Here is a 27,385-nt window from a genome sequence, read left to right as displayed (position 1 = left end):
CTCCTGTTGAAACATCACACACTACACTCCAACCCTCTGAGCACCCGAGTGGGATTGAAGAATAGCTGTGTGCCACACCTGTTTCATTCCTGAGTTTCTCTGCTGCACCCCGGCAAACATTCCTATATGTCTTTCTCTGGGACAAAGGATCATTAATCGGCATTCACTCTTTTGGAAGTTAAATTTGTCAAATGGGACTGGGCTATTCCTGCCTATCCCGCAAGAAACATAAACATTCTGCTGAGCTATATTTTCAAAAAAGGTGACAACAGAGGATTTTTTTTAAGTCAGTGGAGCACTCTGGTGATCAGAATCCTGTTCCACATTAGTAGATTAACAATAGTGACGTGTCTAATAGGAATATTTTATTTGTCATTTACTGATATGATATGATATGGCATTTATAACGCGCCTATACACATGTGTATCAAGGCGCGACGAGGCAAGGGAGGGGAAACAACTAGAAGACAAAGACAACAATCCTACTAGTCCAGGTGACATTGAAATCGTGCAAGTGCAGAGGGTGGAGGGGAAAAGTGCAAGGGGAAAAGGGAGGGGGCAGTGCAGCACATAGGATAGCAGTAAAATAAATAAGGCAATGAATAAAAGTGCAGCCAGTTGGTGGCAAGGTCAAGGGTAAGTGCAGACATCAAGTGTCAAGTGCTTGTAGGGGCTGTAGGGATACAGAAACAGTCCACAGATGCAGGCTTGTCAGGGAGACAGTGCAGGTGTGTAACTGGTGGGGTGGGGGGGGATTTGGGACAGAGATCAGAGGGTAGCCATGTAACCAGTGCAGTTTCAGATTCAGCCAGGAAATCAACAGGGGAGAGGAGGAGAGAAAGCAGAAGCAAAGAGGAAGGTCTTGAGGTGCTTCCCGAACCGGAGATGGTTCTCCTCAAGTTTCAGAGAGGCAGGGAGGCTGTTCCAGAAGGAGGCCCCAGAAGAAGAAAGAAATCTACCACCAACTCGCTGCTTGGAGAAGCAACTAACCCTGAGGGAGTTGGAGGCGGATGAGCAAAGTGCTCGAGAAGGAAGATATTTAGGAAGAGAGAGTTGAAGGTATTGAGGTCCCAGGCCCCAGAAGGCCTTATGGACAATGCAGAGGGTTTGAACTTAATCCTCACCGCCACTGGGAGCCAGTCCAGCGATTTCAGTCCTGGAGAGATACGATCCCTGGGCTTGAGGCCAAGGACAAGTCTTGCAGTCCTGTTTTGGATGAGTTGCAGAGGGCGGAGATTAGAGGCAGGCAGATTTAGAAAGAGGCTATTGCAGTCATGTAGCCTAAAGAGAACCAGAGCTCTGGATACAGTGAGATTCTAGAGGCAGGCAGATTTGGAAAGAGGCTATTGCAGTCATGTAGCCTAAAGAGAACCAGAGCTCTGGATACAGTGAGATTCTGGGGGAAGGAGAGGAAAGGAATAATACCTCTGACGAGGTGCAGCTGGTAGTGTGACTTCTTAGAGACATCAGAGATGTGAGGTGAGAAGAAAAGTGTGGAATCGAAGATGACACCGAGGTTTTTAGCCTCACAGGTGGTAACAGGAAGAGGGCCAAGAGAGGCCGGCCATAGAGTGACAGTAAAGGAGGGAGCAGGTGTGCCGATGAGGAGAATTTTGGTCTTACTGGCATTAAGGCAGAAATCATTGGCCGCATACCACTCCTGAATGGCGTACATACAGTCAGAGATGAGAGAAGGAGAAGAGGTGGCTGAAGGGAGCCTGACAATGAGCTGAGTGTCATCCACCTAGCACTGAATGTGGGGCATAGAGCAGTAATGCATTGGGCAAAAAGTGCCAGGTATTGGTTGAACAGCCAGGGAGAGAGGTTAGACCCCTGGGGAACACCACAGGTAGAGATAAAGATAGAGGAGAGGAAGGACCCACGTTGGACCTGGGAGGGTCAATCGGAGAGGAAGGAGGTCAGCCAAGCCAGGGCCTGATCGGTGATACCCAGGTTATCATGGAGACGTTTGAGCAGGATGGCATGGTTGACCGTATCAAAGGCAGAAGAGAGATCAAGTAAGATGAGGACACAGGGGGTTTTGGAATCGAGCTTGGAGAGCAGGTCTTCACAGATGTTCAGGAGACCAGTTTCCATGCTTCTGGCAGCTCTGAAGCCAGACTGATGGTCATGGAGACAACCAACAGATTCAGAGTGAATATTAAGCTGGGAGGTGGCCAGCTTTTCCAGGGGTTTGCCCAGAGAAAGGAGTGATGGAGATTAGACGATAGTTAGCCGGGCAGGAAGGGTCCGCAGAGGGCTTCTTAAGAAGAGGGTGCTTCAGGGGGAGGGGAAGACTCCAGTGGTAAAGGAGTGGTTGCAGAATCAGCCAGAGCAGGAGCCAGGGTGTCAATGTGGTCCTTAGTGGTTTTGGAGGAACAGGGGTGAACCTGTTTTGACGAGACTTTCATAGACCGGACTTGTCTAGAAACCTTATCTGAGGAGAACAGGGGACAGGCAGGGAAGGAGGGAGGAGAGGTGGCCAAAGAAGGGCCAGAGGAAGAGCAGGGAGTAGAGGGAGGAGGAGGAGAGGAAGAAAGAGAGGACAGGATGTCCTGAGTTTTAGAGACGAAATGAGAAGCAAGAGCCATGCAGAGGGCCTGGGAGAGACAGGAGAGGTAGAGACTACAGCAAGATTGGCCAGCTCCTTGCAGATTTTAAAGAGTTTGTCCGAGTTGTTAGATGCCACGGAGATGTTGGCTTGTATGTGGGCTCTCTTCTTGGTGTGGACAGAGAGCCGGTATTGCCTGAAGCAGGTGGCAGGCCAGTTTGTCAGAGGATGTACCAGAAGCACGCCATTTCCTCTCAGCCACCCTTGACTTGCGTTTAAGGGTGACGAGGTCTGAGTCGTACCAAGAGTTGCACTTGGCTTTGGGCTTCAAGCGGATCTTCATGACAGGGGCAAGAACATAAAGAGTATCAGATATAGCATATTGGAGCATGGAAAGGGCTGTGCCAGGGTGTGAGTCAGCCAAGGGGTGAGGCGGTGGGTGAGAAAGTGGCAGTAAAAGCCTCAACTGACACACACTTCAATGGTCAGATAACCAAAAAGGTAGGTGGCAGTGCTGAGGTTGGCTTGACCTGAGGGGTAAAGAGGGTGAGATGGGAGGAAAGGAGAAAGTGGTCACTCCAGGAGAGAGGAGTGGTGAGAGGGGTCAAAAGGGGAAGTTCTGAAGATATCAGCACATCCAGAGTGTGCCCTGCAGAGCGAGTCAGGCCAGAGGGGAGAATAGAGAGTGATAGAGAGTCACAAAGGTCATGAAAGAGTCCAGTGGAAGAACAGCAAGCCTCCAGGTGGATGTTGAAGTCTCCAAGAAGGACGAGTTGAGTGGTTGAGACCAGGAGGGAAGATGAGGGGTCCACCCACTCAGAGAGGAAGGAGGAGATCTGACCAAGTGGCCAATAGATGGTTGCCACAGTAAGGGAGTGGCCAGGAGAGAGAGCCTGCAGACGAGGCATTCGAAAGGGAAGTAGGCCTGAGTAGGAATGACAGAGGCAGGAATCCACTCAAGGAAGATCAGGACTACACCCCCTCTGAAACGGTTGGATCTGGGCACAGAGAGGATCTTGTAGTCATCAGGGAGGAGAGTGTCAAAGCTTGTGACAGAGCTGGCCATGAACCATGTCTCGGTGAGACCGAGGATATCTTGGTCAAGTTCCTCCAGGAGGCGGCAGATGTCAGAGGAGTGTTTGACAGCTGACCGAGAGTTTAGGATGGCAATATGGAGAAGGTTGCCTTCCTTGAAAGACTTCCATGGAGGGGTACAAATCAGAGGTACGCCCTGCAGAGGTGTAGAACAGCCCAATGGGGGGCAAAAGAGGAAGGAGGAGAGGGCAAGGTAGCCAAGGAGGAGACAGCTGGGGTAGGTGAGGAAGCCGTAGGGAGGGGAGAGAGGACCCAGCAGGAGAAGAAAGGAAATTGATGAGGCATGGGAAGCATCTATCAAAGAGGAGAAGGTTGGATTGAGGGCCTTGGACCAAGACGGTACCATTCAAGTAAACATTAATGATGACCTTAGAGGAGTAAAGGGGTCCAGGAAGGACTCGACCGGGTTGCACCATTAATGGGAGAGGAAGGGAGAGAGAACAGAGACCATATGTAGAGTCCATAGGTCTGGTGATGGAACGACAAAGAGGATGTCGGTGAAAGTCTGCCTGGAGGAGGCACTTGTATAGGTTGTGGGGTACATTTATAGGCCCTAACAGAAATCATCAACCTAAAAACCGCATTTAAACATTGCCACCAAAATGGCTGTGTTGTGTTCTCCCTAGCACATGTGTGGCAAGCATGTGAACACTGTATTCAAAACGGCCCTACAATTGTTGTTCCTTTCATCTGAACCTCAAAGTTGTGCACTGCCTTCAAGACAGCTCTACATTTGTTGTTCTGTCATCTGAGAACCAAAGTTGGGCACTGCATTCAAGACGGCCCTGCGTTTGTTTTGCTTCATCTAAAATACCACAAAGTTATATGCTGCATTGAAAAATGGCACCGTGTTTGCTTTATTTCATCTGGATGCCAAAATATTAGGCAATACATCTGAAAACAGACTTGTCTTACTGTTCGTTCACATGGGGGAGGGCAAGGATTTCCCATTGCAACCAACACTGCTTTTGTTTTCCCTTTCATGTGAGCAGCAGCACTCTGAAACAATGCAAATGAAAGAAAACTGCTTAGTTTGTTCTATTCTCCTGTGTCAAATTAAATAACACATTGCAGAGGTCTATGGCTCAATTACAAATGCAAACTTATTTAAGAAGGACAAATTAAAAGTATCCCATGACTCACAGAAGAGCATCTCAAACATTAGATAAAATACGCTTGCACACGTGTGAAAGAGGAAAAAGGAAAAACATGACTTTTAAAAGCCACTGTGAAAGGGTAGCTTTGCTTACACAGAATTGTTAGTGCATATGTTATGGGTGGGGGTCTGACAAAGCCATGTATATTATGTTTTCCCCCACAAGACTTCAATCAATTTGGCAGAGGCTCAGGAATACCAGTAAAACCAGTTTGGCTCGGGCAGGAACAACTCATTTGAAAGCCTGGCCTCCCACGGGAAATCGCACCTAGAAGTGAACTATTCCACAATGACATATGAGGTCGCTGAGGGCGTGATAATGACCTGTTCTGCCAGACTGGAAGGCAGTCCTAGCAGGGGAGACAAAGAAAGCCAGTGGGGCTAGTGTTTGACTGAGAAGTGTGAGTTCCTCCAGCACCCATTCTGAAGGACAAACTAACAAACTTCAAAGGGTGCCATAAAAGTCTTTTGTTGCAAGCTGAACCAGGGAGAGACAGTTTACTGTGGGGGATGAGGCACCACCCACCATATGTGACAGATCATCCAAACTGATATTAAAGAACTGATGCAGTTTAGGGATTTTTCCCAGCACTCAGAATAAGAAAAGAATGTTGTTTAATGCAATTTTTCTATGCAATTTTCAAGCGGATGTTAAGGGACTAAGTACATGTTTCTAGCACTTTGTTGACTGAAATAGCCAGTAAGAACCCATTTCTGGCTAATGTATAAATAAGCCAAAGAGGAAAGTTGGTGGACAGAGAGGAAATGTGGTTATGATTATGTCTAATTAATTGCAGAATTGTAACAGTTATGCATTTCATGAAAAGGGCAAAAAAACACCAAAGAGCTTTGCTACCTCGCACAGAGTTGTTGATCAGACTGTCTAATTCCCTCTGGCCTACTGAAACTGCCTATCTACTTGTTATTGCGGTGGCTAGTATAAGTTTGAAGTTATGATCCATAACTCAGTTTTCCTTAAAAGTGGACCTGAGAAACAAAGAACTGTCATAAATGACCCAACAGACATATGATGCTACCTCCCCTGAACCAATAGGGCCAGGGGACAGAGAGAGGAATGATAGACTGTCCAATCCTGGGGGTAGGAGTAATTTTAGAATACTCCCCCTAGATTGTAAAATTAATAATGTCATTTGGGCTATATAAAAGGGGACTGTACTAGACACAGGATCAGACACACACAGAAGAATCCAGGGAGACAGGAGAAAGAGAGAGGACGCAGCTGATCCCATCCAAGAAATTGCAGAAACCAGACCCTTGCCTAACTGATCCCATCCAGGAGATTGCAGAGACCATACCCTTGCCTTGCTGTGCAGAATCTCATCCAGGAAAGCACAGTGACCATATCCCTTGCCCTAGCTTTCCAGAGTGACCTGAGATCCCGCTGGCTGTCCAGAATACTGAACCAAGGCTTACTTTGTAAGTAGTAAATAACCCCCGCACACTAGTTGCATACATCCTTGTTTTTGTAACATTGCATCTCATTGTATATCCCATTGAAATTACCATTGAAAGTTCAATTGAAAGTCCCAAATTGTCAATATCATTCATTCACCTTCCCATATAAGAATCTGTATTAGCCTGTGTATGTTAGCATATCCTCTGTGATTAATCTCTCAGTAGCCTGTGTAAATCCTTAGCATTATTTTGAAGTAAATGAATTAATTCCCTTATAAGGAAATTCACAGTGTAAACTGGTTAAAATTAACCCCCTTGTGCTTAGTGTCTTTCCTTAATAAATATAGTCTTTAAAATATAGTCTCTAAGAATTAGTCTCATTGTCACTGAAAACCGTATTTGCCTGTGTCTTGTGTGCATTACCCCGAATTCTTAACTTGAATTTGTCCAATTGAAAACCCGAGACGTAGCCCCACTAAGAGCAATTCCCGTTGTCTAGAATCTTACCTGCATGTGTCCTTGTCTTTAAAAAACAATTTCCAATTTTGACAGCTAAGCCCCTTTTCTTAGCTGCCTGTCGTCACAAATCCCATGTAAAGACAAATTCCATTGCTGTGTGTATTTTTCTTTTGCATTTGCTTTCTTCCTAAAATCGATGTTCTGACCTTGTTTCCACATTGTCTGTGTGTGGATTAGTAGTCTGTCAGCTTCCCTAGCTCCACAAGGGTAGCAAAACAAATTTCCTTATGATATGATATGATATGATAGTTTATTTATACAGCACCTTTACACAATGTGTTTCAAAGCGCGTCAAGGCAAGTGAGGGAATAAGTGAAAATACAATGACATTCTTACAGGCCATGAACAGTAAAGATGTGAAATTAACTATCGTACTCGGCCTGACAACATTTCAGATAGTGCAAGAGCTAAGACATAGATAAGGAAGGGATGGGAGAGTAGGAAGGAAATGGAAACAGACAGGCGACTACCGTACTAAGCCTGACGACATTTCTGGTAGAGCTGGAGAAAAACAAAAGGTGAGGGAGAGGGGTGCAGAAAGGGAGGAGAGGAACAAAACAAGCGAGTATCATACTAGGCCTGACGACATTTCAGATAGTGCTGGAGGGGGGCTGGAGAGGAAAAAAACAGTAATGGGAGGGTGGATTAAACAGACGAGGTTGCTATCGTATTAGGTCCTGGGACTATTCTGATAGAGTAAGTGCATAGAAGAAAGTAAGGGGAGGAGAAGGGAAAGGAGGAGAGAACAGAGAATAAGCAGTCAAAAAGAGTGGAGAGGCAAGAGTGGAGAGCAAATACAATTGCAGAGGTCAGTAGTAACACATAATGTTGCAAGCCAGGATACAAGATGAAGATGGCAACAGCATGATTCAGGGCCACCAGTAGTACAAGATGCAAAGGAAGTCCAGCATGAGAATTGAGAAAGAGTGATGCACCGTGAATGAATGAAGTCCATAAAAGTCAAATCCAGCATTGGCCACAAGACGGTGATGGTGAAACCAGAATGTATTTGGACAGACTCCTCCAGAACTAGGCTGGAGGAGGTTGAGGGGGAGCAGGGTAGAAGAATCAAGCAAAACAGGAAACACCTGTGTGCGAGAAGGTGGGGGGCACAAGGGAGACCAGAGAGGGTGGGGATGGCCTGTGGGGACAGAGGGGGTAACACATGTTGGTGCATGCTTACCTGCTGTCTGAGCAGGGGTTCGGGCCGTGGATCCTTCTGGTCTGAACAGGTCCAAACAGGAATTGCCCTTTTCTTCGTCTGCCCTTCTCTGCAGATGCCCGGGCGAGAAACGCCCTTGATCTAATAGTTAAGAGCAGGAAGGAAGAGACAAGGCTAAGAAGGTGGGTGGTGCTTAGACCAGGTGACCGAGAACCACTTGCACCTGCTCCCCATTTGCAAAGGAAAAGAGGCTGGAGGACTCCTTAAGTAGGGAAAAAGAGTGGCACGCAGGAAGGCACTAGGTGGACGGGGCTTGCTAAGTGTTGAAAAAGAGCGGCAAGCAGGAAGGCACTAGGTGGGCGGGACTTGCTAAGTGGTGAAAAAGAGTGGCAAGCAGGAAGGCGCCAGGTGGGTGGGGCTTGCTAAGTGGTGAAAAAGAGTGGCAGGCAGGAAGGCACCAGGTGGGCAGGGCTTAGGCCAGGGGACCTAGATCCACTTGCACCTGCTCCCCATCTGCAAAGGAAAAGAGGCTGGAGGGCTCCTTAAGTAGGGAAACAGAGTGGCAAGTAGGAAGGCACCAGGTGGGTGGGGCTTGCTAACTGGTGAAAAAGAGCGCAAGCAGGAAGGCACCAGGTGGGCGGGGCTTGCTAAGTGGTGAAAAAGAGCGGCAGGCAGGAAGGCACCAGGTGGGCAGGGCTTAGGCCAGGTGACCTAGATCCACTTGCACATGTTCCCCATCTGCCTTCCATTCTTCCATTCTGTTTCATAGTCATGTGCATAGTAACAATCAAAAACTTTCTTTTCTGGCTTCCTATCTTGGGGTTGGGGGGGCTGGATTCCAAATTGGATTTTTCTCTCCTTATCCTGACTCCTTGCCACTGCCTTTCATCTAAAGGAAAATACATTTAGCTAATGTTTGGGGGCGAGTGCTGCAGGGGGGAGTGCTAAACCTCAGTGCTATTCATTGCTTTAAAATTGTTATTTTTTTATGTTTTGCCATTAAAGATTCATGTGAACTGGGATAGGATTTTGCACCAAGTGTTCTTAAGGAATTATTGTATTTGTGTACCACATAATTGGTGGTAATTGTCAAATTGTTTGATTATGCGCTTTCATTAAACCATAAATTAATAAATATCTTATTGATACACACCGGCCTGGTTCCTGGTCCTGGTCCATTGTGACACAGGGTGACACGGGGTGTTTGTAATTGTTTGGTGCGAGATGGGTTGGAGGCCGACTCAAAACGAACCTGTGGTTTATTAAAAATTAAAGACGCTTTATTGTACGCCTCATTCATTGTTGGGGAAGGAGTCCCTAGCTGGAGTGTGCCGTGTTCTAAAACCATGACAAGGTGTCAGCGATAGGGAGGCCTGGGTTGGAGACCAGGATGTCCTTTTTGAACTTCTTCCTACCAGATATAGTGAGGAGAGCAGGATAGTTGACAGAGAAGCAGTTTGAAAAGATAGGAGAGACAGACAGTACCATAGAGAAGGTAGGGAGAGGATAGAAGACGAAGGGAGTGGGAAGGGATAGGGGAGAACACCAGGGAAGGACACGGGGCAGGGTGCAAGCAGACGAGACAGAGACGAGACATGTTGAAACTGGACAAGACGAAATGCGCTTGGATAGTGGTAGAAAGGTTTGCTAGATGAGTGCTCGTGCTTGGAGGCAAAGCCACAGAATGGCACTCCTTTCACAATACAATTTTGAGTATAGGAGACAAACACACCTAAATTTGACAGTCCTGAATAGTGGGGAAAAGGCCTACATTTCACAGTGCGTTAAAATACTGCAATACTACACCTTTCACTTCACTCTGTGCCTCTCATGTTAGCATTATATGCAGGGCCGGCCTTAGCTTTGGCAGCGCCCGAGGTGAGTCACCAAAATTTGGCACCCCCACACGCCTCCCCTGGTGCCCCCACAAAGGTCTCTGCGGGGTAGGGTGCCAACGTTTTTGTTGCTCTGCTAAATAGAACACTGCTGCAAAACCAGCGGCAGCGCTCTATTTAATGAAGTGATTAACTCCCCACTATCATGCTGGAGAGAGAGTTAATCACTTCCGTAGAGCCGCAGCTGTAAAACCAGCAGGGGGCTGCATTTCAAAGGTTGCTTCATGCTGGTTTGACATCTATACTCTATTGTAATAAAAAGCACCCTTCTCTCGTGCTGACGCGCCCAGCACCAGCACGAGTGCGTGCGCATTTAATTACAATAGGGTGCCTGGCGCGCCTTCACACACCATGCTTGCCCAGGGATGCCCTTGAAAGTCTCCCCCGAGCTGGCGTGGCAGGCTGGCTAATGTGGCGCCCTGGGCGGTGGCCCGGGTGGCCCAGGCCTAAAGCCGGCCCTGTAGATACGCCACCGACTATTGTCATGGTACATTGTCACTCTATGGAGTACCACAGCTGAAGCAAAAGTGGTTGCTATTACCATTCAGCCCATTCTTTTACCACTTCATCAAAATGTACACAAAGCGTGAACGATGGCGTTCATTAGAGAAAAGCTCGATCAGAATATCTGCTCCGTTATAGGTGGCTGTTAATGCAGCCGTGTACGGTGACATGATATCACATCTGATTTCTGAATAATGTCACGGGACAAACTAAGCAAATGTAAATAAATCTGTATGTTTGCATACGTCATATATTGGCATATTACACAAGCTCCTTTAAAACACTCTTTAACCATTGTTCGCCTGTCCAGGTATTCGTTTTATCGTGTTCGGAATCGCAAGCTTTGAAAAGACATGTCACTTTAAAGCGCAGGGCTGCAACCATCCGAAGGCTCATTAAAAGAGCACGAGCGGCCTCTAGGGGAGGGTTTAGGAGACAGGCGCATCGTTAAAGGTTCCACCGTACGCTGCTTTATTATTCAGTAGCCTTCATCATGCGTCATTTCACCATGCACCTGTGAATAAATCAACGTTTGCTGATTCACAATCATTTTCGCAGATAACGTGTAATCTGTGTTTGTGAATATGGGCATTTGACAAAAACCAAAAGCATTTTGGCAAGAGGCAGCGGACTGAACGCAAGAAGTCCTTGTCAGTGCACTGACACACTGCCAAGTGCGGGAGGCCCCCATACCGTTTTCTGCAAACACTCACAGTATGTTAACCTTTAGTGAAAAGATTAAATGATTTTTTGACAGTTTCCAAGGAACATTTCGCGCCGTTCTTGGCCTCAAATATCTGTCAGAATGCCCAGCTGCCCGTTTGCGCTCCAGCTTTACCCATGGTTTAACTGATCTGATGGCTCCTATCAGACACGATCCAGAGACTTGGAACAAAAAGTGGACCTAGACTTGTTTTCTATGTTGCCCCATGTAGCAGAGTTCAACTGAACGTTCGTAGGCACCCTCCTCCGCAAAATGTTTTACCTGATCCTCTGTCTCGCTGTAACCTTCACTTGTAACTAAGCTTTAAGTATCCTTGTAAATTTGTTGGAAACAATGACATTATCCTGCAGAAATAGCTCGTCCTCCTACAATAAAATGCAGAGATTCAGACCTTTGAGTTTATCATTCCATGCCCCACCTCAGAGTGGTTCATGCGCATGGAAAATGCACGCACCCTCTATAACACAATACAGTCATTCATTCACTCAAACAATTATCTGTTCCAAATAGTAATATATGTTTGAGTACTGTGCATGGCACACAAATATTCTACACATGTGTGAACCATCCATCACCAAATGCTCTGGACTGGCTTGCATAGGGGGCGCATGGATGATAGCAAACGGACAAAGACTCAATCCTAGCAAAACAAAACTGATGCTCTGCTGTCATACGAAATCTAACTCCACCACAATTCCTTGGTCAGGCGAGATGGGCCCTTGATTATTCCCTCCAACCACAGTAAGAAATCTTGGAAGCACAAAGCATAACACCCACACTCTTGGTCAGAGCCATCATCAGAAGCTGTTTCTCCCAGCACAGCTGTGCATGCTACGCCTCATCTTGCTTTACTTAACATTCACCCACACAGGGCCATGGCCGTCATTTATCTCATACTATCCAAACTATACCATGCAAATTGCCTCTATCTTGAATTCCCCGATTACCTAATGCGGAAACTTCAAAGAGTTAAAAATGCAGCGGCAAGACTACTTCTCAGAAATAATAGATTCAAACATATCACGCCAGACATATGACAGCTCTTTAAAAAGGGTAAATTTCAGAACCCCGCACATCCCCCATTGTTAATACCATCGAAGGGGCCCTTCCTCCTTCATAAGTAAGTTTCACCTCACGACTCCCTCCAGATCGCTTAGGTCCAGCAATGCTGAATTAATACCAGCCTCTAACTTCAATAAGAAAGGTCAAGGAGGATCCTCTTTTTCAGTTCTGGTCATGAAACTCCGGAACACCCTGACCAAACATCTATGCCTCGAAATGAACCACTTGAGTTTGAGGAAATAGCTAATCAACCAACCACTTTGAAAGAAGTGAAAGATAATACTGTCCATGAGAAACATGCTCTACTTTATGACAAGCAGTTGTGAAACTCTCCGCTCTACCATACATGGGATATTTATTTGATTTTTGGATCTGCTGCTGGGTGGCACTGGTTAAGACCTGAATCTCAATTAAATCAACAACAAAAAGCCTAGAATCGACAATATTCGAACCCCCATATCCCTCTCCAACCTCACCTCTCATAAAGGTTCAATTAATCCAGAACTGGACTGCAAGACTTATCCTTGGCCTCAAGCCCAGGGACCACATCTCTCCAGCCCTAAAATCTGTTCACTGGCTCCCGGAGGATGGGAGGATCAAGTTCAAAACCCTCTGCATCATCCACAAGGCGTTCTGGGGTCTGGGACCTTTCTACACCCAACTCTCTCTCCCTAAATACCTCACTGCTAGAGCCCTTCGGTTGTCTAGCTCTAACTCTCTGCAGATCAGATGATTTTCCAAGCAGAGTGTGGGGTAGATCTCTATCTCTACAGGAGCCTCAATCTGAGATGGCCTCCCTGCTCCTCTCAGACTTGAGGCAGAGATCCTTAAGTTCCTGGAAGCTTCTCAATACCTTGTTTTTCTCTTCCTCCTTCCCTCTCCCCCTCCCCTGCTAATGTCCCTGTCTGCCTCCTGACTGGCTGCCTGCTTTCCTCAGAGTCTTACAGGGGTCACCAGGTGCCCCTAATACAATCTACCCCTGCACTTGTTCTCCCCTGAGACCCACCCCAACCTGCACTTGCCCTTCTGGGCCCCTTCCCCCACACTAGCCTGGATAGGCATGCACCCTTGAAGCCCTTCCAACCCCTTACCTCGCAATTAGCGTGTGGATCTTCCTTCCACTGCACTCTCTGCTTTGCCCTGGCTCTTCAAACACACAAAATGATACCATATTAAAATATCAGCTATACAGTTACACTCCTGATTATAATAATTATAACAAACATGTCTCTCTTCGTCTAAAAACTCTGTATGAACAACATTGACGAGTCCAAGAAGCTAAATTACACTTTACAGTCATTAACAAGTTAAATTGCAGAATACAATTAAATGAACCATATTGTTTGAAAATAGAAACAACATCTGATGGCAGTGACTGTTTTTTCTGAATTGAAGCTACCAACAGCACATCAAAGATCTCTTGCGCATGTTCCTTCTCAATCCCACTAAGTCCCCCCAACCCTCCACGCCCTCCTTCCTTTTCAGCTCCACCAGAGCACCTGTAGACCATGAAAATGGCAGCAGTGCAATATAGCATAACATACAATTTATGCTATGTTAGGATTTGTATCATGCACTGCTGCCATTTGCATGGACACCAGGTGCTTTGGCAGATCTGAAAGAGAGTGGGTGAGGTTAGTTAGTTGGAAGGAGAGGAACACATGATTGCTGTGCTTTCTGTTGAGTGTGCAGACCAGATGTACCATGATCTCTCCATGAGTGAACGCTTTCTAGGTGTGATGTGTTAGAAGCATGAGGGGCTTTGTAACCAGAGAGGTAACCTCATGGGCATGCATTGGCTGAGGATGCCTGTGTCAGTTGGTTTATGAGCTATAGAAGTGTGTTTTGTTCGTAGTCTGAGGAGGAATTGTATTCAAATGCCATGTGCGAATAGCTGGTTTGAGTTTGTATCTGGTGAGTAAGGTGGAAAAAAATTAAGAATATGTCAAAATAGTTTGGGCCTCATCACGACTTTGGCGGTAACCCTTAAATCCGGTGGTAGCGCTATTACCGCCGGATTTAAGGGTCCACCAAAACAGGACTTTGGCTGATTTTGCCCCAGCACTTATCTGGGGGCAAATCCGCTGAAAATGTGCGCTATTACCGCCGGCGGGAAATCCGCCGGAAGTAAGAGCGTGAATTTTCCCCATTGAGCCCAATGGGGAATGGGGCATTCCCGAATGGGCTCAATGGGGAATGGGGAATAACATTACCGCCGAACTCGTGATCCGGCGCTATTTGCACCGGGGAGCTCGGCGGTAGGGCTAATACTGCCAGCGGTAATACCGCCGACGTTACCGCCAAAGTCGTGATCAGGCCCTTTGCGTGTTCTTGTGGGTTTCAGTATTGGTTGGTAAAGTTTAGGTCTAGGAGTTGATTTCACTGTGGTCAGTGCTGGTTTGGCTTTTAGTGATTGAGGCAGAAGGATGTCCTGTATTGTGGTTTTGGTATTTTGGAAACAGAGAAGGCATTACCTTTTATTATTACACTATTTATTGACTGCAGACCTAAATTCAGGACGCAACGGGGTGCTTTACAAGTAGTAGGGTGAAGCATGCGGCAAGGGAGGCAGATCTCAAGGAATCACAGTGGAGGCTGTGTAAATCCAGGTGTCAAGGAAGAAGGTTCTTGAGCTCCATCATGAAATGTTTCTGAAAAGTGAGGGGATGAGCCTGGTGTTGATAGGGAGGAGGTTCTAGAGTGTAGGGGCTAGACAGAAAATACCTGTTTTTTGTCTCTTTCCTTCCTCCACCAGCAGTGTTCTAGTCTACACATGTCCTGGATTATTGTAGAATTTACGGTGTTGGTGATATTTGAGATGTAATCAGGTAAGTTGGACAGAAAAAGAAGTATATGCATTCTAGTTTCTATTCTGTCCAGGCAGAACAGGCAACCTTCAGTCTTGAAACCTTCTGTGTGCCATCTGCTAATTATTAGTATTTAAAATAGGATCTCTACGGTAAGAGGAATACAATAAACATAGTTGCTAGCTGCCTTTCTCAGAGATGTCTGCCAAGACTTTGATGGATATAATATTACATTCAAGCACCTCTTTCTGTGCAGTGAAGAATGAAAGAGTCAATTAAACTTGCTCTTCTGGTTGGATGCTGCGAAGTATCCTTCAGGATCATGTAACTGAAGTTAGACTTTTCGTTGTGAACCATCTTCAAAATGAGAGGTATAGGGCATACACTCAGTGATATACATAAGCACAACTCCAGAGAGGCTGAACTTGGAGCAGAAAGTGCCAATCCCAATATTTTAAAAGAAAATTCTTTGCAAACGTCTGAAGCTGATTACCGTTGCCATAGCCATATAGGCCAGCACCATGGCCCTCATTATGAGTTTGCTGGTAGGCCACTGGTAGTACTGGTGGCCTACCAGCAACCTCGGTTTACCATTTCTGCCGCCCGATCTCCCGGTAATAATGGGATATTATGGGCGGCGACGGAACGTAAATTCCAGGATTCCACGGGAATGGGAATACTGAAGCACCGTTAGTGATTTATCTGCCGGTAAGGTCAGTCCTGCTGGTAGTTCAAAGCCCATACCGGCAGACTTGAGTGAGCCGGTTTGGAAAAGGTGACAGTAACATTGTTACTGTTACCTTATTCCCGGAGTGGCTCACTCCTAATTAGGGCCCATATATTGCATTTGCCTTAACCTTAGACTCAGATATTTTTGGTATGTATCAATGGGTTGAGTTTTATATCTTATGCAAAAGTGGTTGATACCACACAAGACCTGCACCATTTGATAGTCATCTTATCAATGTGGTCATTCTTGAGTATTTTTTCTGAGATACTTATTTCTCAGTAATCGAAGTCAGAAACTAGCAATGCTTTAAATACAGAAGAAATTACAGATTTGATCCTGGACTAAACATCACAATTGCTGATGTCCTGACATTTATCTTCTGATCAATACCAATAATAGAATTATTGTGTGCCATTATTAATTTTTAGAGAGCAGATGGTGAACTCTTTTATATTTTCAGGTTGATTTAGAGTGTGGTTTGGTGCTTGTGCACATCTGATTTATTAAGCACAAATGACTGGTTCTGTTAGAGAAAGAAATCTATGCAGAAACATTAGTAAGTTTAAGTAAGACTAAACATTGGATATGAGTTGATGAGGCAACTGGGTAAATAATTGGAGACATGAAGCTAGGGCACATTCACTCAAATATTGACTTCTCCATTTAACCAAACTGTGTAATGTTGGACACATCACTTTATTGCATTAGGTCTAACCTTTCCTTAGTTGCTCGAATTGAGATCATCTACAGGTTCTAAAAATAACAAGTGGAATCGTTTACCTCTAGAATTCACCATCATCACACCTAAACTACATTCACTCCAAATCCCAACCCACTCACATGCCCAACCTCCACACCCCAACCATGCCTTACACCGCTGGGTGTGCTGACACAAGACTGGACAAATGAGGCTATACTTGACACACAGCCAAACTATCTCGGCCTATGTGACTGTACCTTACATATGATGAGTATATGATGACTGTGTCCCCTTTTATTTGTCATAGGATGGCATTGCCTTGGTGATTGTGGTGGCACTGCCACATAATCACATCACATGGGCTGGTAAGGCTGTGACTTGCATATGACTGACTATACAGTTTATCTGGACATAGGGTGGCACTATAAGGGCATAAAGTCTGCAATCACTATATTATACAGTGCCTGGGCATTTGAAGCCGTGATCAGGATATTATAACTACACCTGTCATGTGAGGCTTGAAGTGGCAATAACTGGCTACACAAGCCTGCAATAAGTGACTGCTACTGACCTATGCTCATTCTTATGGATGGTTCCTAGACACATCGCAGCCATGGCATATTGAGGGAGCATCATAATTAGCATATGGTTGAAAACTAAAATAGTTGCTTGTTCATTGGTTTGTTTTACTTGTGTAATGTCACTTCCTGTGATGTCACCAGTTCCAAGGTCATATGATTTTGCCTTCCAGAATGTCAGCAGGTGTGCGTGATGTCACTTCCTTTGTGAATTTGAGCGCATGCTTATAAATAGTGTTCAATGTAGACAGTTGACCCACACACTGCAAATATACAAAAGTCCAGGCCAGAATTGTGACACACACACTGCAAACATACAAAAGTCCAGGCCAGAATTGGTACTTCATCTGAATGTGATTCTCTGTGGGGCAATATGGAGGGTCTGCCTATCTCCACAGTCCAGCCATTTGCATATCATACACTTCATACATACACAGCCCTTCGCTAATTTCAGACAGAACCTAACCAGGTGGCCGAGAGCTAATGACATCTAACTACTCTAACCTACACAACCCTAGATGCACCTCCCATGAAACCCACTCTCTGCTCCTGGAGCGCACTCACTATGTGTTTGAAGCTCCGCGTGCAGCATATCATTCTGACACTGTGATGACCTGATATGTCACATTGTACATAACTGTATATTATAACCTTATGACTACGCAGGAAACATGCACCCTGTTACCTTACTGTTCCTTAACTCCTACCTTGTACATACCTGTCCATTGTAACATTGTTTATGTCTGTATTTTTCTACTTATCATGTACGTGTAACTAAGTTGAGAATATCCTTGTCTGCTTGCTCCCTGATGCCCCAGGGTTTGGCGCGCCATATAAATAATAAACTAAACTAAACTAAAGTATATACACGCATTGAAAAGAAACAGGGGGATTATGGAGGTGAATAATCTGAAAATATCTCACATTAGTTTTGGGGTGCAGTGAAATGAAATAGAAGCCTCTAAACTGCATGTGGAATGGTACAGGTGCCTCCTGCCCTGAGTGTGGAGCTGGAGATCAGATAAGAGCATAGGCCTCTGTCTCCGTTTGCTGGTGTGAGCAATAATGGAGATCAGGAATGCAGTGATCATAAAGCATGGTTGGAGAGAGCAGAATAGGGAAAGATGTTTTCTGCAAAAATGCACCCAAGTCCACATCATCTGGAAAGATAATATGCTAGGCTACATGTTGAAATGGGATTAATCACCAAAATCACTAAGGAGAAAAGGGGTGAACATTGAGCAGTGGAAAGGAATGTAGTGGGAAGGTGACCTTTCTGTGTAAGCATAGAAGGGATGATGAAGTGGATAGTACAAAAATATAATAGGTGTAGCCTTGGCAAAGGATTTCACAAAACATGAGAGAGAAAAAGAAAGAAAAAAATAGAAAGAAAAGTGGATGAAAGAATGAGTCTGGCAAAAGGATAAATGGTGTGAGGTAAATAAATTGAATGGGGCAATACATTTGGAAAAAAGATAAAAGGTCTGATCTATGGAGGATTTGGGTGGGTAGCGGGTGTGCTGAGTGCTTAAAGATAGCAGAGGCTTGGGTGGAAGTTGGCTTGCTCTGCAAGACTGGTTAATGGTCCTTACATGGATTGTCGTAGTTAAACCAAATCAGTGTTGCCACTGAACCTCTCACAGTCCCACCAATATTCAACATCTATGGGATATAGCTCTGCCGTGTGCTTTTAGTAGTTTGTCATCACTAGGTAAAAAGAAAGGTATATGACCCCAATTTTGCAGATGAACCTTCGCCAGACAGACCTTGGCACGCACAGTCTCACATTCAGTCTCACTTTCATATATATATATGAAATTAAGTAAAAAAAAGTTGTTAAGGGGACGTTATGGTTCCAAGTAAAACCGAAAAACCCCTGAAATTCGCCAGTTATGGTAAGCTAAGCAACCATAACTCGCGCCACCACCGTGCATTGCTAAGACTAACACCCAGGACATCAAAGATGACATCACAAATGTCATTGATGACATCACTGATAACATCACATGTACATTTACTTTTCATGAAAACTCTGTAGAAGGTATTCTCATTATAATGTTGACCAAAAAGTGTCAAGAAATATTGGACTAAATATCAAGTGCTAATTAGTACATACATTAAGCAATGCATTGATATAAAAAGCATTCTATTATGAAGTTCTATCCAGTATACTAAGCTACTCATGTAGAAATATAGGCATTGTGTGCAGCATATTCATAAACGTGCCATGTTGAATAGTGAGATGATCTGTCTCTGAAAGGCACAGGAGACCCCCCTCTCTAGATTGGGGTATTAACGTAATAGTTCACCTCAGAAAGAAACTCCAGAGGAAACAATTTGCAAAAGAGCGTATTAAGGATTTTATTGTACCTAATACATTTTATTCTGTGAATTTAATCACAAATTAATCTGCACTGAAACAATTATTTATTTAACATAGCAGGAATATTTTTTAAAAGAACATCAAAATTTAATAAAAATCATCCTATTAAATCATTCATACATTCATCCACATCCATACTACATCCATCAAACTGCTCATACAACTCATCAATAAGTACAAGATAAAAACATATAACAAGTGTAACAATTCATCCATAATTTGATTATTGTACTGAAAGTTTTTGTGCAAAACCACACATAGTGCAAGTCCACAATAGGTGTTTTAAGTGGTCAGCAGCAACAACACATAATGCATGGCCACCATAGATTTTAAAAACGGTGGTCAGCAATTTGGATAGGCCAAAAAGAATCTTCACGGGTAGCCTTATCCTAGGTTTCTCTCGACTGGTTTCGACATGTTAACGTTGGTTTTGTTACGTCTTCATCAGGAGATTATAAGTAGTTGTCTTAGCAACTTTAACAGGAGTCAATCCGTTATATTAAATATGTATGGAACTGGTAACACTGTTGTGCTAATTGGCAATGTTCCGGTAAGCGATCCTGCGTGGTGGATGGCTGAATTTTAGGCTCCAATCATCACCGTTTCTTCCTCCCTTGTGAGTTTAGGGTTAGGAGGTGCTACTGCGTCCCTCTGGAATACATCAGGAACTGGGGGTGACAGTACTCTGATGTCCAAGGACCCCTGTAACTTGCCTGTGGGCATTTTGGGTTATTTCCTCAGCTCATATGTTTTACGTAGTCTGAACGGCAGTTGTTTAGTTTTTGCCCGTGACACCTGTCTCTCGCGCTGTCCGATGCAGCAGCTTCGCCCTAGCGCCACGGCTCGAATAGTGAAATGATAACTGTTTTCTTATTAGAGTTTTGTGTACTGTGAAACAGGTGATAAGTAGGTAATAAAACCCACTTACTACATAATTGCATTATTATAGACAAAACACAAAGAGACAACAACACATACACATTTGAGTATATACAAGGACTTGGAAGTAAGGAAAAAAACAGCAGTAGTAGCAGAAAGTGTTCATATTCTAACTGATTACGTTTATGCAGAGAAATGATTGCTCTATTTGAAAGGTGCCACTTACCCAATGCATATGTATCACATGATTTGACTGAGGAGAAAAGGGGTGAACATTGAGCAGTGGAAACGGGGGGGTGGGTAACAGGAGGGAGACACGGGGCATGAGCGGGTGATGGGGGGGTACATGAGTGAGGCACAGGGCATGAGCGGGGGGTGGGGGAATGGGAGGTAGACACCGGGCATGAGCGGGGGGTGGGGGAGAAAGGGAGGGAGACATGGGGCATGAGCGGGGGGTGGGGGGGAATGGGAGGGAGACACGGGGCATGAGCGGGGGGTGGGGGGAACGGGAGGGAGACACGGGGCATGAGCGGGTGGTGGGGGGTACAGGAGGGAGACACGGGCATGAGCGGGGGGTGGGGGGTACAGGAGAGAGGAGAGAGACATGGGGCATGAGCGGGGGGTGGGGTGGAACGGGAGGGAGACACGGGGCATGAGCGGGGGGTGGGAGGGAACGGGAGGGAGATACGGGGCATGGGCAGGGGGTAGGGGGAACAGAGGAGACATGGGGTATGAGCGGGTGGTGGGTTCGAAAAGGAGGGAGACACGGGCCATGAGCGGGGGGTGTGGGGGAACGGGAGGGAGACACGGGGCATGAGCGGGTGGTGGGGGGGTACAGGAGGGAGACACGGGGCATGAGCGGGTCGTGGGGAGGTACAGGAGGGAGACACGGGGCATGAGCGGGGGGTGGGGTTTTACAGGAGGGAGACATGGGGCATGAGCGGGGGGTAGGGGGGAATGGGAGGGAGACACCGGGCATGAGCGGGGGCTGGGGGGAGCAGGAGGGAGACACAGGGCATGAGCGGGGGGTAGGGGGGTACAGGGGAGACAAGGGGCATGAGCGGGTGGTGGGGTCGAAAAGGAGGGAGACACGGGCCATGAGCGGGGGGTGGAACAGGGGAGACACGGGGCATGAGCGGGGGTGGGGGGGAAGAGGGGAGACACAGGGCATGAGTGGGGGGTGGGGGGAACAGGAGGTAGACACGGGACACAGGGCATGAGCAGGGGGTGGGGCGAACGTCAGGTAGACACGGGGCATGAGCGGAGGGTGGGGGGAACGGGAGGTAGACACGGGACATGAGCGGGGGTTGGGGGGAACAGGGGAGACACGGGGCATGAGCGGGGGTGGGGGAGACAGGGGAGACACGGGGCATGAACGGGGGGTGGGGGGAACCGGAGGGAGACACGGGCATGAGCGTGGGTTGGGTGGACAGAGGAGGGAGACACGGGGCATGAGCGGGGGGTGGGGCGGAACAGGGGAGACATGGGGCATGAGCGGGGGATGGGGTGGAACAGGGGAGACACGGGGCATGAACGGGGGTGGGGGGAACAGGAGGGAGACACGGGGGATGAGCGGGGAGTGGGGGGTACAGGAGGGAGACACGGGGCATGAGCGGGGGATGGGGGAACGGGAGGTAGCCACGGGGCAAGAGCAGGGGGTGGGGGAGAACGGGAGGGAGACACTGGGCATGAGCGGGGGGTGGGGGGTACAGGAGGGAGACACGGGGCAGGAGCGGTGGTAGGAGGAACGGGAGGGAGACACGGGGCATGAGCGGGGGGTGAGGGGGAACATCGGAGACAATGGGCGTGAGCGGGGGGTGGGGGGAAAAGGAGGGAGACACAGGGCATGAGCGGGGGTGGGAGGTTACAGGAGGGAGACACGGGGCATGAGCAGGGAGTGGGGGGAAAGGAGGGAGACACGGGGCATGAGCGGGGTGTGGGGGGAACAGGGGAGACACGGGGCATGAGCAGGGGTTGGGGGAAAAGGAGGGAGACATGGGGCATGAGCGGGGGGTGGAGGGGAACAGGGGAGACACGGGGCATGAACAGGGGGTGGGGGGAACAGGAGGGAGACACGGGGCATGAGTGGTGGGGGGTGGGGGGTACAGGAGGGAGACACGGGGCATGAGCGGGGGTGGGGGGAATGGGAGGTAGACACGGGGCATGAGCGGGGGGTGGGGGAGAACGGGAGGGAGACACTGGGCATGAGCGGGGGGTGGGAGGGTACAGGAGGGAGACACAGGGCATGAGCGGGGGGTGGGGTGGTACAGGAGGGAGACACAGGGCATGAGCGGGGAGTAGGGGGAACGGGAGGGAGACACGGGGCATGAGCGAGGGGTGAGGGGGTACAGGGGAGATGGGGCATGAGCAGGGGGTGGGGGGAAAAGGAGGGAGACACGGGGCATGAGCGGGGGGTACAGGAGGGAGACACGAGGCATGAGCGGGGGGTGGGGGGGAAAAGGCGGGTGACACGGGGCATGAGCAGGGGGTGGGGGGGAACAGGGGAGACATGGGGCATGAGCAGGGGGGTTGGGGGAAAAGGAGGGAGACATGGGGCATGAATGGGGGTTGGGGGGAAGGAGGGAGACACGGGGCATGAGCGGTGGGTGGGGGAACAGGGGAAACACGGGGCATGAGCGGGCGGTGGGGGGAACAGGGGAGACACGGGGCATAAGCGGGCGGTGGGGGGGAAAAGGAGGGAGACACGGGGCATGAGCGGGGGTGGGAGGAAAAGGAGGGAGACACGGGGCATGAGCGGGGGGTGGTGGGGAACAGGGGAGACACGGGGCATGAGCGGGGGGTGGGGAGGAACAGGGGAGACACGGGCATGAGCGGGGGGAACAGGGGAGACACGGGGCATGAGCGGGGATGGGGGTAACGGGAGGGAGACACTGGGCATGAGTGGGGGTGGGGGGTACAGGAGGGAGACACGGGGCATGAGCGGGGGGTGGGGGGAACGGGAGGGAGACACAGGGCATGAGCGGGGGGTGGGGGGAACAGGGGAGACACGGGGCATGAGCAGGGGTTGGGGGAACGAGAGGGAGACACGGGGCATGAGCGGTGGGTGGGGGGAACAGGGGAGACACGGGGCATGAGCGGGGGTGGGAGGGAACAGGGGAGTCACGGGACATGAGCGGGGGGTGGGGGAATGGGAGGGAGACACGGGGCATGAGGGGGGGAACAGGGGAGACACGGGGCATGAGCAGGGGGTGGGGGGAACGGGAGGGAGACACGGGGCATGAGCAGGGTGTGGGGGGAACATCAGGTAGACACAGGGCATGAGCGGGGGTGGGGGGGAACGGGAGGGAGTCACGGGGCATGAGCAGGGGTGGGGGGAACAGGGGAGACACGGGGCATGAGCGGGGGGTGGGGGGAATGGGAGGGAGACACGGGGCATGAGCAGGGGGTGGGGGGCAATGGGAGGTAGACACTGGGCATGAGTGGGGGCTGGGGGGAACAGGGGAGACACGGGGCATGAATGGGGGTGGGGGGAAAAGGAGTGAGACATGGGGCATGAGCGGGGGTGAGGGGAAAAGGAGGGAGACACGGGACATGAGCAGGGGGTGGGGGGGAACAGGGGAGACACAGGGCATGAGGGGGGTGTGGGGGGGGAAAGGAGGGAGACAGGGGCCATGAGCGGGGGTTGGGGGGAATGGGAGGGAGACACAGGACATGAGCAGGGTGTGGGGGGAACAAGAGGAAGACACTGGGCATGAGCGGGGGGTGGGGGAGAATGGGAAGAAGACACGGAGCATGAGCGGGGGTAGGGGAGAATGGGAGGAAGACACGGGGCATGAGCGGGGGTGGGGGGATCATGAGGGAGACATGGGGCATGAGTGGGTGGGAACAGGGGAGACACGGGGCATGAGCGGGGGGTGGGGGAACGGGAGGAAAACACAGGCATGAGTGGGGTGGGGGAACGGGAGGAAGACACGGGGCATGAGCTTACTGTGCATGTGGCAGATCCCGCTCCTCGCCCCCTCCACAGGCCACCGTGTGGCGATGGTGTGAGCGGGGGTGGAGGAACAGAAAAGAGACACGGGGCATGAGCGGGGGTGGGGGGACAGGAGGGAGACACGGGGCATGAGCGGGGGTGGGCGGGACAGGAGGGAGACACGGGGCATGAGTGGGGGGTGGGGGAACGGGAGGAAGACACGGGCATGAGCGGGGTGGGGGAACGGGAGGAAGACACGGGGCATGAGCTTACTATGCAGGCGGCAGATGCCGCTCCTCGGCTCTCATGCAAACGATAAACAAAGATGGCGGGCGTCTTTCAAAATACGACGCACTGCACGCTTCACTGCACTCAGAGCACGTCACACGTCCGCTGACATCACGCAAGCTGCTTGCCCAATCCCTGTCCTGTCAGCGGAGCGAACAGGGAAGTGTGTCTGCGAAGAGGACACAGATATCACTCATTTTTTTAACTTGCATTTTTGACATTTTAAAAAAAAACTACTGGACGGATTTACACCAGCGGTTTGGGCTGTAGGCGTGAGCAAAGTTTTTTCCCATTATGTCTATGGGAAAATAAGTTTTGGGACCCCCCTATAACTTTGCGCCCAAACCTCACCAAACGTTGCAAAAACATTCAGAGTGGGCCATATACTATTTTGCAAAGTTTGGTGAGGATTCGTCCAGGGGGAAAAAACAGGGGGAAAAAACTTTGTTAAAGGGACGTTATGGTTAAGTTGCGCTACTAAAAACCTATGAAATTCAGTGAAAAAACTTTGTTAAAGGGACGTTATGGTTCAAAGTAAAACCGAAAAACCCCTGAAATTCACTGAATTTCATAGGTTTTTAGTAGCGCAACTTAACCATAACATCCCTTTAACAAAATATTTTTTACTGAATATATATATGTATGTATATATATATATATATATATATATATATATATATATATATATATTAATGAAAATATTCTGGAAAAGTGGTTAGCCTGGGACTATTCATCCCCAAAAATGCCATACATATCTTGGTAACAACAGCGTGCAGCAATATTGATGACTGGGCTAATAACATTGAATACTGTATCGTGAACCACAAACATCGATGCATTCCAAAAATAAAAACAAATGTGCAGTAATGGTCTACACATCAAATAGGTTTCAGGATATATTTTTATTTCAATACAATTCTTCTCACAAGCCCTTCCAGACATGTCACTTCTTCTTACTCTCACTACACTCGGCAATGGTCACCATTATTCCCTTCTCACGTTCTCTCTTACTCTCCTTCATCCCAGTTCTATGTTCTAAATGGATACTACACATCCCCATTTCTTTCCGATATATCATAATCCTTCAGATTCCTGGGACATCTGATGGCTCTTTCAGATTTTTCCTCACACCAGCAAGGCCCTTAATGGTTGAGGAGTCTGTTACCTCTCCCATGTCTTTTATAACTTCTGTACCCCAGTTATACTCTCTGCATCCTCTCTTCAATTCTATTTTGTCACCCTACTCAAATTTTACACAGTATCCCATCTTTAGTCTTTGCTGCCCCTTGTAGGGCTTTTATCACCCTCTGTGGTTGGGACTATTTCAGTGGACCTTTCTGTTGCGCTCAAGGCAATTTAATCCTTCAATACTCCCCCTAACAAAACATCTTCTCTTTGATGGTTTTTCTTTTATCAAGTTTTTTCTTATTGTACTCCTGTCTGTCCTTGACTCTGCACTTGCCCTTATCTATATCGCTGTGTACCCATGTTCCTTTCTTCATCCATGCAGGGCACATCCTACTATCGGGTTACCTCCTTCTACTCATCTCCAAAGTAGACAGCCCTGTAGTACTATGTGGAGTGTATCTAACCACTATCACTCTAGCCATCATAATGCCTTTCCAATCTAGATTATTAGACCAAACCCATCTGATACTGTCCTGTCTGACCTTCTTAAAACTTTCCACAACTCCTTTGGTCTGGGGATGATATGTAGAGGTGAATGTGTGCACAATGACATGATCATTCAGGTACCTACGAATCTCATTCGATCTGAACTGTATTCAATTGTCTGTAAGAACCTCATCCTGGCATCCCTCCCTCTTAAACATCTCTTCCATACAATGTATGACATCCTGTGGACACGCTCCTCGTAATCTTGACTTCTACACACTTCCAGAACAATAACAAATCGAGGTACTCCTTAATTATATTATATGGGACCGACTAAATCCCTCCGTGATTTCTCCTACGGCATTTGTGGAACCTTCATCTTGGTCATGGGAAGTTCCCAGGATACCAGGTTTTATTCACTCCTATTGCAGATCATACAATTCTTCACAACACTTTTTGTTTGTATATCGCAACCTGGCCACCAAAATTCAGCCCTAACTCTTTGTTTAGTCTTTGTGATTCCTTGATGACGCTCAAGAACGATGTTGACAATCTTCTCCCTGACACCAATAGGCGGCATTATCCTCTCCCCTCTCAAAACATCTTCTCGCACTGCAAGTATTGCATCCCTTATGGGCCAAATTCCTTCCAAATTGGTGTCTTTAACTGTTTCCTTCAGTATGCAGCCATTTTCCATCATGTTGCTTTTCCCACTTTTTAATATCACATCATCCTTCATACTTACATCCCACTCACTTTTAGATATCATACCCGGCTCTACATTCAGGACATTGCCTCCTTTCTCAACATCCTCATTCTGCTCTAAAGGCACATGCCGCTTACCCGGAACATACTCAAACGTATAATCCTGTACTGATATCACCCATCTTCTAATTCTGGATGATACGCTCTCAAGTCCCTTTGTTAGCAAAGTCTCTTTCAAAGGTTTCTGGTCTGTGCGAAGTAAAAACTGTAAATCCCACCCCCCTATAGAAATGTTCAAAATGTTCACAATTTCTACACTGACCACTTGACTGCCTAATGTTCTTTGTCTATCGTGGAGTAACTTCTTTCCGGTCGCTTAAGCATCCCTGTTGCAAAAGCAATAACTACTTCGTTGCCATTCTCCACTTGCATCAGCACAGCACCCAACCCATTGTTACTAGCATCGGTATATACATGATGGTTCTTCTCCCCACTTTGAAGTTCTTCAGCAACAGTGTTTGATTGTTCCAGTTCACTTTTCACCATTTAAAATCCCTCTGTGCATGCATCATTTAATTCATACTTAGCGTTGGACCACTATGTCTCTTGGCACTGTCCCTTAAGGTCATTGGGCCTCATTACACGGTAGGTGGAGAACCATGGCGCTATTAGCGCCATGGTTC

The sequence above is a fragment of the Ambystoma mexicanum genome, chromosome 8 (genome assembly GCF_040938575.1).
Source record: "Ambystoma mexicanum isolate Mex_15411 chromosome 8, UKY_AmexF1_1, whole genome shotgun sequence".
In the NCBI taxonomy this organism is placed as follows: Eukaryota; Metazoa; Chordata; class Amphibia; order Caudata; family Ambystomatidae; genus Ambystoma; species Ambystoma mexicanum.
Note: the sequence above shows the minus strand (reverse complement) of the source record.